This window comes from Aquarana catesbeiana, linkage group LG01 (assembly GCF_042186555.1).
Source record: "Aquarana catesbeiana isolate 2022-GZ linkage group LG01, ASM4218655v1, whole genome shotgun sequence".
NCBI lineage: Eukaryota > Metazoa > Chordata > Amphibia > Anura > Ranidae > Aquarana > Aquarana catesbeiana.
The window spans coordinates 391,621,884-391,629,808 of NC_133324.1; the positions used below are offsets into that span (position 1 = coordinate 391,621,884).

At 39.0% G+C, this 7,925-nt stretch overlaps 1 protein-coding gene across 2 annotated transcripts in view; it reads right to left on the reverse strand.

Moving 5' to 3' along the window:
* The window catches only part of LOC141147148 (annexin A1-like), a 48,583-nt gene extending 44,611 nt beyond the window's left edge, over positions 1–3,972 (reverse strand). Inside the window, exon 1 of one of the 2 annotated variants that reach the window (XM_073634284.1) lies at positions 3,853–3,972. The gene's annotated coding sequence lies outside the window, so the exon portion shown is untranslated. The remainder of the gene's footprint in view (positions 1–3,852) is intronic. The other variant, XM_073634293.1, reaches the window with a different exon arrangement.
* Positions 3,973–7,925: the final 3,953 nt, after the last annotated feature.

Here is a 7,925-nt window from a genome sequence, read left to right on the forward strand (position 1 = left end):
GAGAAATTGGCCTACAGGAATGGCCTTGATCAAAGATTTAGGATGGTCACTTGATGCTTGAAGTAGGGTATTAGCTGCTGTGGGCTTTCTAAAGGTTTTGGTCTTAATCAAGCCATTATCGATATAGATAGTTAGATCAAGGAAAGAAAGGCTAAGGGGATGAAAAGTGTAAGTCCAATGTTTCTGTCATTAGAGTTTAGCTCATTCATGAAGGTGTGTAGCTCATGTTCGGAGCCACCCCAGATCATGAGGACATCATCTATGTACCTCAGCCACGTGACACAGTGGCTGAGGTACAATGACGAAGAATACACCAGATCCTCTTCCCACATACCAAGATGTAGGCATGCATATGAGGGCGCCCAAGGTGCTCCCATTGAGGTTCCCCTTATTTGTTGGTAGAAGATTCCTAGAAATTGGAAGCAATTATGTTCAAGTAAAAAAGTAAGGATTTTGCCTATGAATTCATTATGCTGTCCATAAGATGGAAACCTGCGCTCAAGGAAGAATTGGACTGCCCGTAGTCCCCAGGAATGTGGTATTGAGGTGTACAACGATTCAACATCAATACCCACTAATAAGGCCCCAGATGGCATGACAAGAGTGTTCAGTCGCCGCAAAACGTCCATAGTATCTTGCACAAATGAGGGCAGATCAGGGACAAGGTCCTTAATAAGGGCATCAATGAATTTGCCAACTTTTTCAAGCGGACCGTTAACGGCGGACACAATAGGTCTGCCGGGTGGATTCTGTAAAGATTTGTGGAGCTACTAGGACTTTTAGTAATGCTCTGTAGTTTGAAACCATTTATGCTTATTTTTTCTGAATGATTTCATATGCTTAGTATGAATGGCTGGTTGTGATAGGTGGCCATCTGTGTCTGCACATGACTGTCTTGTCTTTTTAATGGTGATGGTACCTGTGTTTTCAGGATATTTTTGGATTGGCGTTTATTGTGAATTTGTTCATTAAACAGTACTTAAATATTTTAACGTGACTCTTGCATGTTCCTCATGTACGAATTCACTTTTTCTCTTAATTTTTTGTTTATATGTAGCAAGAATTCAGAGGAACACACCCACTATTGATTGGCGCTAGCAACCGTCACTAACCTCACACAGACGTGGATGGACTTTATCCTCAGTCTGTTATAATTATATTTAAATTACAGAGTTTTGTGGTTCTTTTATGGTCCTCTCTTTTTTTGTCATGTTCTGTGGCATGCTATAATGCAAGTGTATTGCTTTACCGCAACACAGCAATAAATATAATGTGTATTGCCATGAGCATTACTGCAATGCAAAGATATGAATTGGCTCCTTAATAAATAACATGTTACCCAAATATGTTAAATGTATTTGTTTAAGATATCCTGATCAGGTTTTCTTTCTATTTTATTTTCTATTATTCAATTTAGTTGTCACATTTTCAATAAACGATTGATTACTTGTTATCATCTGCTTAACCGCTAAAACTACTCCAAGTCATTTTTTTGCATCAACTCTCATAAATCCAGTGGTTTTGTCTTTGTCTCACACACCGTGACACACCCTTGGTTTAATATTATGTTCTTCTTTCCTTGAAACTATGCCCATTTATATATTTTATAGGCATTTTCTGAGGTTTTATTGCCTTTTTAATAGGATAACTAAGCTACAGAAAATGAGCACAAATTCTGCTTCTGTAAGTTTCAAGCCTACTTCAAATTTCTCTCTGTATGCAAATCATGATGGTAATTACATTGCCAGATAGTTTTCCAAGAGTCACCTTACATTAGAACTACTTATTAAAGTAGAGTTAATAGGGGATCAGCAGCATAGCTACACTTTTCCTGACTCAGGTGTAAAATGTTCCCTTGTTCTCTGTAACACTTCTTCCTCCTAATACTATTATATATAAAATATCCAATGGTTGCCACTACACACCTATCAGAGATAAAAAATGGGCCTGGGTGCGCAGCAAAGACTGTAGTGCATATAAACCAAAAGAGAGAGTGGCACTCACGGGTCTTGAACGGTGAATGCAAAACAAAGGTTTTATTTTGACTTTTTGACAAGGCACAAGCTTGTCTTCCTTAGTAGTTGTGCCTCATAAAAACGTTGAAATAAAACCTTCACTGTGTGTTCACCTTTCAAGACCCGTGAGTGCCGCTCTCTCTTTAGGATTTTATATTTATTTATTTATTTAATTTAAAAAAAAAAAAAAATTGGGGGGGGGGGTGTTATTCACTTCCTGCTATGAAACAGAAAAGGAAGTGATATAAGTTGTCCCTAAAGTAAAATAAATCATCTCCTAGACAGTTGTCACAGGTACAAGTGCCTCCAGTGGAAAATGTCCCATCTGTTTCTGTTCCAGTCTAAACTTTTATATTTTGTTTCACTTTTAGTCCCATTGACAGTAGTCACCTGGACAAATGAATGCATGAGTCAGTTTTTCTAGCACCTAGAGTGAATTTTATAGCCAGAGGCTTTCAATGAGCTAAAAAATGTCTCTCCTCGGGCCCAGAGGTCCAGTAGAATTCCTCCCCCCCTCCATTAAGAATCAACAAATTAATGAAAAGATTTAATGATTTGTCTCTAATTGTTTTATCAGAACAAAGAATTTGCTTCATCAATCTTAAAGATTAGGCTTTGCAGAAATCTTTAAAACAAAAACATGATTTTCACCTTAAACTATATCTTTATTCCTCAAGAAGTAGTGCTAAGTGCCTTTTATTGAAAACCTAATGCCGCGTACACACGGTTGGAATCTCCGACAGAAAAAGTTTGATGGGAGCTTTTGGGCGGATATTCCGATCTTGTGTATGCCCCATCGGACTTTTTCTGTCGGAATTTCCAACGGACTTAGATAGAGAACATGTTCTAAATTTTTCCGTCGGAAATGCCGATGGAGGTTATCCCGTTAGCAAGTCCGACCGTGTGTACGCGGCATAAGAGAAACAAGGAGGCTACCATTGCTGAACTCATTCAAAAAGGCAAATTGTGTGGCTGGCTATACCTTTAAAAAATTTGACCCACTGTCCTGGAACAAGAATACTGCTAGTGAAGTCAGAGGAAAGTCAGAAAGTAAGAACACCATATCTGTATAATTTGATCTAGGTCCATGGCTCAAATATTGAAGGCATTGCATAACATCTGGACAACTTGTATATTTAAAGGGAGCACACAGGCTGACATAAAATGTTACTATTCAGTATGCTCAACAAATGCTATTCACTACATTCCACAGATTTTTTTCTACCATTGGCTTTATAAGGATGTGTTTTTCTCTCATGTAAAGTGACTCTGCCCTTTAACATTCAAGCAGTGAAATGAGGACATTTACAAAGTGCAGGTACGGAGGGTATCATTGGAGCCGGAATGTAGCTAGATATGCATTAAATTGACTTGATCCTTTACTCTACTGCAAATTTTCAGAAAAAAACACAAAGCGTTATCAGTATCTGAGTTCAAATGACAATCAAAAGGAGGAAATACTTTTTAAAGAAAATCTTTGAATGGTAGATTTTTTTTAGTACAAGTGTTTCATGAATAGGAGGAGCAGGTGACTAGCCATGAATCTCATCTGTCTCTGTAAATACAAATGAAATGTTATGTGTATTGTGATAAACACTGGGAGCAGCACTGACAGGCTCTGAATTCAATTTGTTTCTGTTCTGTGGTTAAAACCACTTATTTGCTCTTCCCCAGAGCAATTGTAAAAAAAGAAAAAAATTACATTCTACAATGGAGTATATTGTCCTACAAGGTCTTGGTTCCTTTTTAACACAAATAATCAATTTCCTTTATTTATTGCAAATAAAGCTAATTTGGTAAAAAAAATAAAAATAGCTTAGAAAAAACAAAAACTTACCTTCTGTGTCCTGCCTTGCACTTAGGATTAGAGCTCCTGAAGTTATGCTCTATAAAGCAAAGACCCATGTTCTTTATAATTCTTTTTGGGCCACACCTAAAGAAAAAAAAATAGAACCCGTATAATTGGCTGTGACACAGACTTGATTATGCAGTCATTCGTGTGAAGAAAGAACATGTTTCTAATAACATACACACAATAGACAAACTGACAAAAAAAAAAATGAGTAAAATAACTTTTATTGGTATAAGAAACTAATATACTGTACTTTTAAAAAGGCTTAAACGTCAACTCCTCCTGCTAATAATAAATTTACTTATTATTGCCTGAGGAATGCTATCACCCAAAAAGGGCACAAATCTTATAAATGTAATATAGTGCAAACATACTTAAAACCCTTTAAAATATTATGGCCTGCAGTGCACGTAGATAAAAAAAAAGACCATCCGTACAGTGTGTCTGTGTATGTATATGCTTTAATAATAGCAATCATGTAGTTAATAAAGGAAAACAATTTAAACCTCAAAAATTATCTGTGTATGATACAGCCAGAGTTTTGGAAATAAGAAATGTACTCTTCATGCTGGATAAAATTCCCTTAAAATATTGAACTATCAATCAGCAATTATATCTGCTTCCAGAAGTCTTTCACCTTTAAAACCTGTTTCCTGTACAGGGCAATTCTCACATATACAGTATGTAAAAATGACTTAGAACCCCCATACATTTATAAAGTTTATCAAATGCAGATTTTTAGGAAAAATGCACAATGAATTTTAGTGCACACAAACACAAGAGATTATGTTACACCATGTAAATAGATACCAAACATGTAACACTTTAACTTTTCACCCATAAAGTAGGTATAAAGTAGGTATATACAGATTTTCACAGCACTTCTAATAAGAAAATAAAGAGAGTTCATGATAAAAAACCTCTATCTGTTGCTGTAGAAATAAGTCTATTGGTTCCGTTGAATGCAATGATGAATATGTTTGTACTCCACAGATATCTGTCTGCAATGTATAGGCCATTCTTTATACCATCCTCGGTGCAATAATTCTCCAAACAAAAACAAGGAACATGGAGATAAGCAGAACAATCCAAATGTTCTTTTAGGTATAAAATAATCATCTCACCAGAATATAGCTTATCAAAAGTTCACAAGTTAAGGAAATGACAGGCCAATACAGGAGAAGACACTGGCCTAACTGTAAGCATGGTCTGATGCATGTCAAGATATAGTGCGTCCAGGGCTAGTTTTTTTGGCAGGAACGCGGGGAAAGCAGTTCAGGCACCTTCAGGACTGTCTGTATGTAATGGCAAGGGGTGCTGGAGTGTGCTGCAGGGTCTATTCATGCTCACTGCTGGGAGATTTATTCCAACTGAAGGGGATCTATTTTTGCAGGGGGTCTATTGTTGCTAAGGAGGTCTATTGTTGCTGGGGGGGTCAGTTGTTGCTAGGAGAGATTTACTATTGAGCAAGGGGTCTATTATTGCTGGCTTCCGGAGAGTATATTGTTGCTGGCTGTGGGGAAATCTGCTGTTGCTGCCGGGAGTCTATTGTTGCTGGGGGGGATTTTGTTGCAGGTGGTCCATTGTTGTTAGGGGATCTATTGTTACTGGTTGCAGGGGGTCTATTTTACTTCTTTTCTTGTTATCATTACCAAAGTCCCAAATTCCATACAAATTACTTAGCACCACAAAATTATGTTTGGTTCTGTATTGTCTAAAAGGGCAGTACCGGGAGGTGGGTAGGGGATGGACTCTAGGAATGGTGCTCGGAGGTGGGTGGGGTGGAGAAAAGGGGTGCCTCGGAAAGGAAGAGTTCCCGCACCTATTCTCTGAGAAAAAAAAGCCCTGAGTGCGCCAGTCAACAGCAGAGAGTTTGAAGCTAGAAGCCACCACATGGGAGAGGTCATGCACCAGCAAACTACACATCACTGACATTTTTCACTGTAATAGCATTGTCAGAGGGATGTAAGAACACAGACTGAATACGAACATGAAAAAGGTGGGACTCTGCCAGTCATGTGAGACCCATGACAATTTTCATTTCTCCTTTGAACCACCTTTTTAAAGGATTTTCTAAATGGTTTATCTTTATAACCACATTTTCTCAGTCTCTTGTAAAACCCATCACCTTCCACTTTGGCTGTGCCAGACAGAGGATTTTTGAGGGTTAAGTAATTTTCATTCCTTTATTGGGTAACCATATGACTACTATGATTGAAGTATTGTCCTGTGCTCATTCATATGAAGCGTTCATTAACCACTTCAGCTCCGGAAGGATTTACTCTCTTAAAGAGGAGGTTTAGCCTGGGTGAAAAAAATTAAAAGTCAGCAGCTACAAATACTGTAGCTGCTGACTTTTAATATCAGGGCACTTACCTGTCCAGCCAATCTTCAGATCGACTCCCGGGTGCTGCTGCTGCCATTCCTTGTAAGGGAACCTAGTAATGAAGCTTTTCGACTTCACAGCGGGCTCCCTACTGCGCATGCGTGAAGCGCGCTGCACTTTCTAATTGGCCTGGTGGTGGGGGAAGGAGGAGGGGGGCTGGACTTCTGGGAGATCGGGCCACGACCCGTCTCCGGGAGTGGGGATGGGGACCTGTCAAAAACAGGTCCCCCGTTCCCCCCCTGCCCCTAAAAGGTGCCAAATGTGGCACCGGAAGGGGGGAGGAAGCGTATAAGCAAGAGTTACACTTTTGGGTGGAACTCCGCTTTAATGACTAGCCATTTTTTGCGATACTGCACTGCATCCCTTTAACTGACAATTGCGCGGTCATGTGACGCTGTACCCAAACAAAATTGATGTCCTTTTTTTTCACAAATAGAGCTTTCTTTTGGTGGTATTTGATCACCTCTGTGGTTTTTATTTTTTGTGCAATAAACAAAAAAACACTGCCAATTTTGAAAACAAAACAATATTTTTTGTTTTCTGCTATAATACATATCCAAAAAAATATATATTTAAAAAAAAAAATGTTTTCATCAGTTTAGGCTGATATGTATTCTGCTACATATTTTTCATAAAATAAGCATATATTGATTGGTTTGTGCAAAAGTTATAGCTTCTATAAAATAGGGGAAAGATTTAGGGACTTTTTATATTTTTTTTTGTTTTTACTAGTAATGGCAGAGATCAGCGAATTTTAGCAGGACTGCGACATTGCGAAGAGACAAATCTGACCCTAAGTGACAATTTTTGTTGACCGGTGACACCAATACAGTGATCAGTGCTATAAAAATGGCACTGGCAGGGAAGGGGTTAACACAGGTGATCAAAGGGTTAAGTGTGTCCTAGGGAGGTGCTTTCTAACAGGAAACACAATCGGTGGTTCCTGTGGGAAATGCCACTATTTTCAAAAAACTCCTAGATGGGTATCTTATTGAACACAATATTCAGGGATATGGAAAGTGGTAGAGACATACAGTATCTCACAAAAGTGAGTACACCCCTCACATTTTTGTAACTATTTTATTAGATCTTTTCATGTGACAACACTGAAGAAATGACACTTTGCTACAATGTAAATTAGTGAGCGTACAGCTTGTGTAACAGTGTAAATTTGCTGTCCCCTCAAAATAACTCAACACACAGGCATTAATGTCTAAACCACTGGCAACAAAAGTGAGTACACCCCTAAGTGAAAATGTCCAAATTGGGCACAAAGTGTCAATATTTTGTGTGGCCACCATTAATGCCCAGCACTGCCTTAACCCTCTTGGGCATGGAATTCACCAGAGCTTCACAGGTTGCCACTAGAGTCCTCTTCCACTCCTCCATGACGACATCACGGATCTGGTGGATGTTAGAGACCTTGCGCTGCTCCACCTTGCCTTTGAGGATGCCCCACAGATGCTCAATAGGGTTTAAGTCTGGAGACATGCTTGGCAAGCCCATCACCTTTACCCTCAGCTCCTTTAGCAAGGCAGTGGTTGACTTGGAGGTGTAAGCATGGGGTACCCCTATAAATCTATACCAGAGCCTTATCCAAACCTTATATAGCTGGCTGGCCAGGGAAGGGAGGCAGTGACCCTGTGATTCCCCCTCCTGACCTATACCAGGC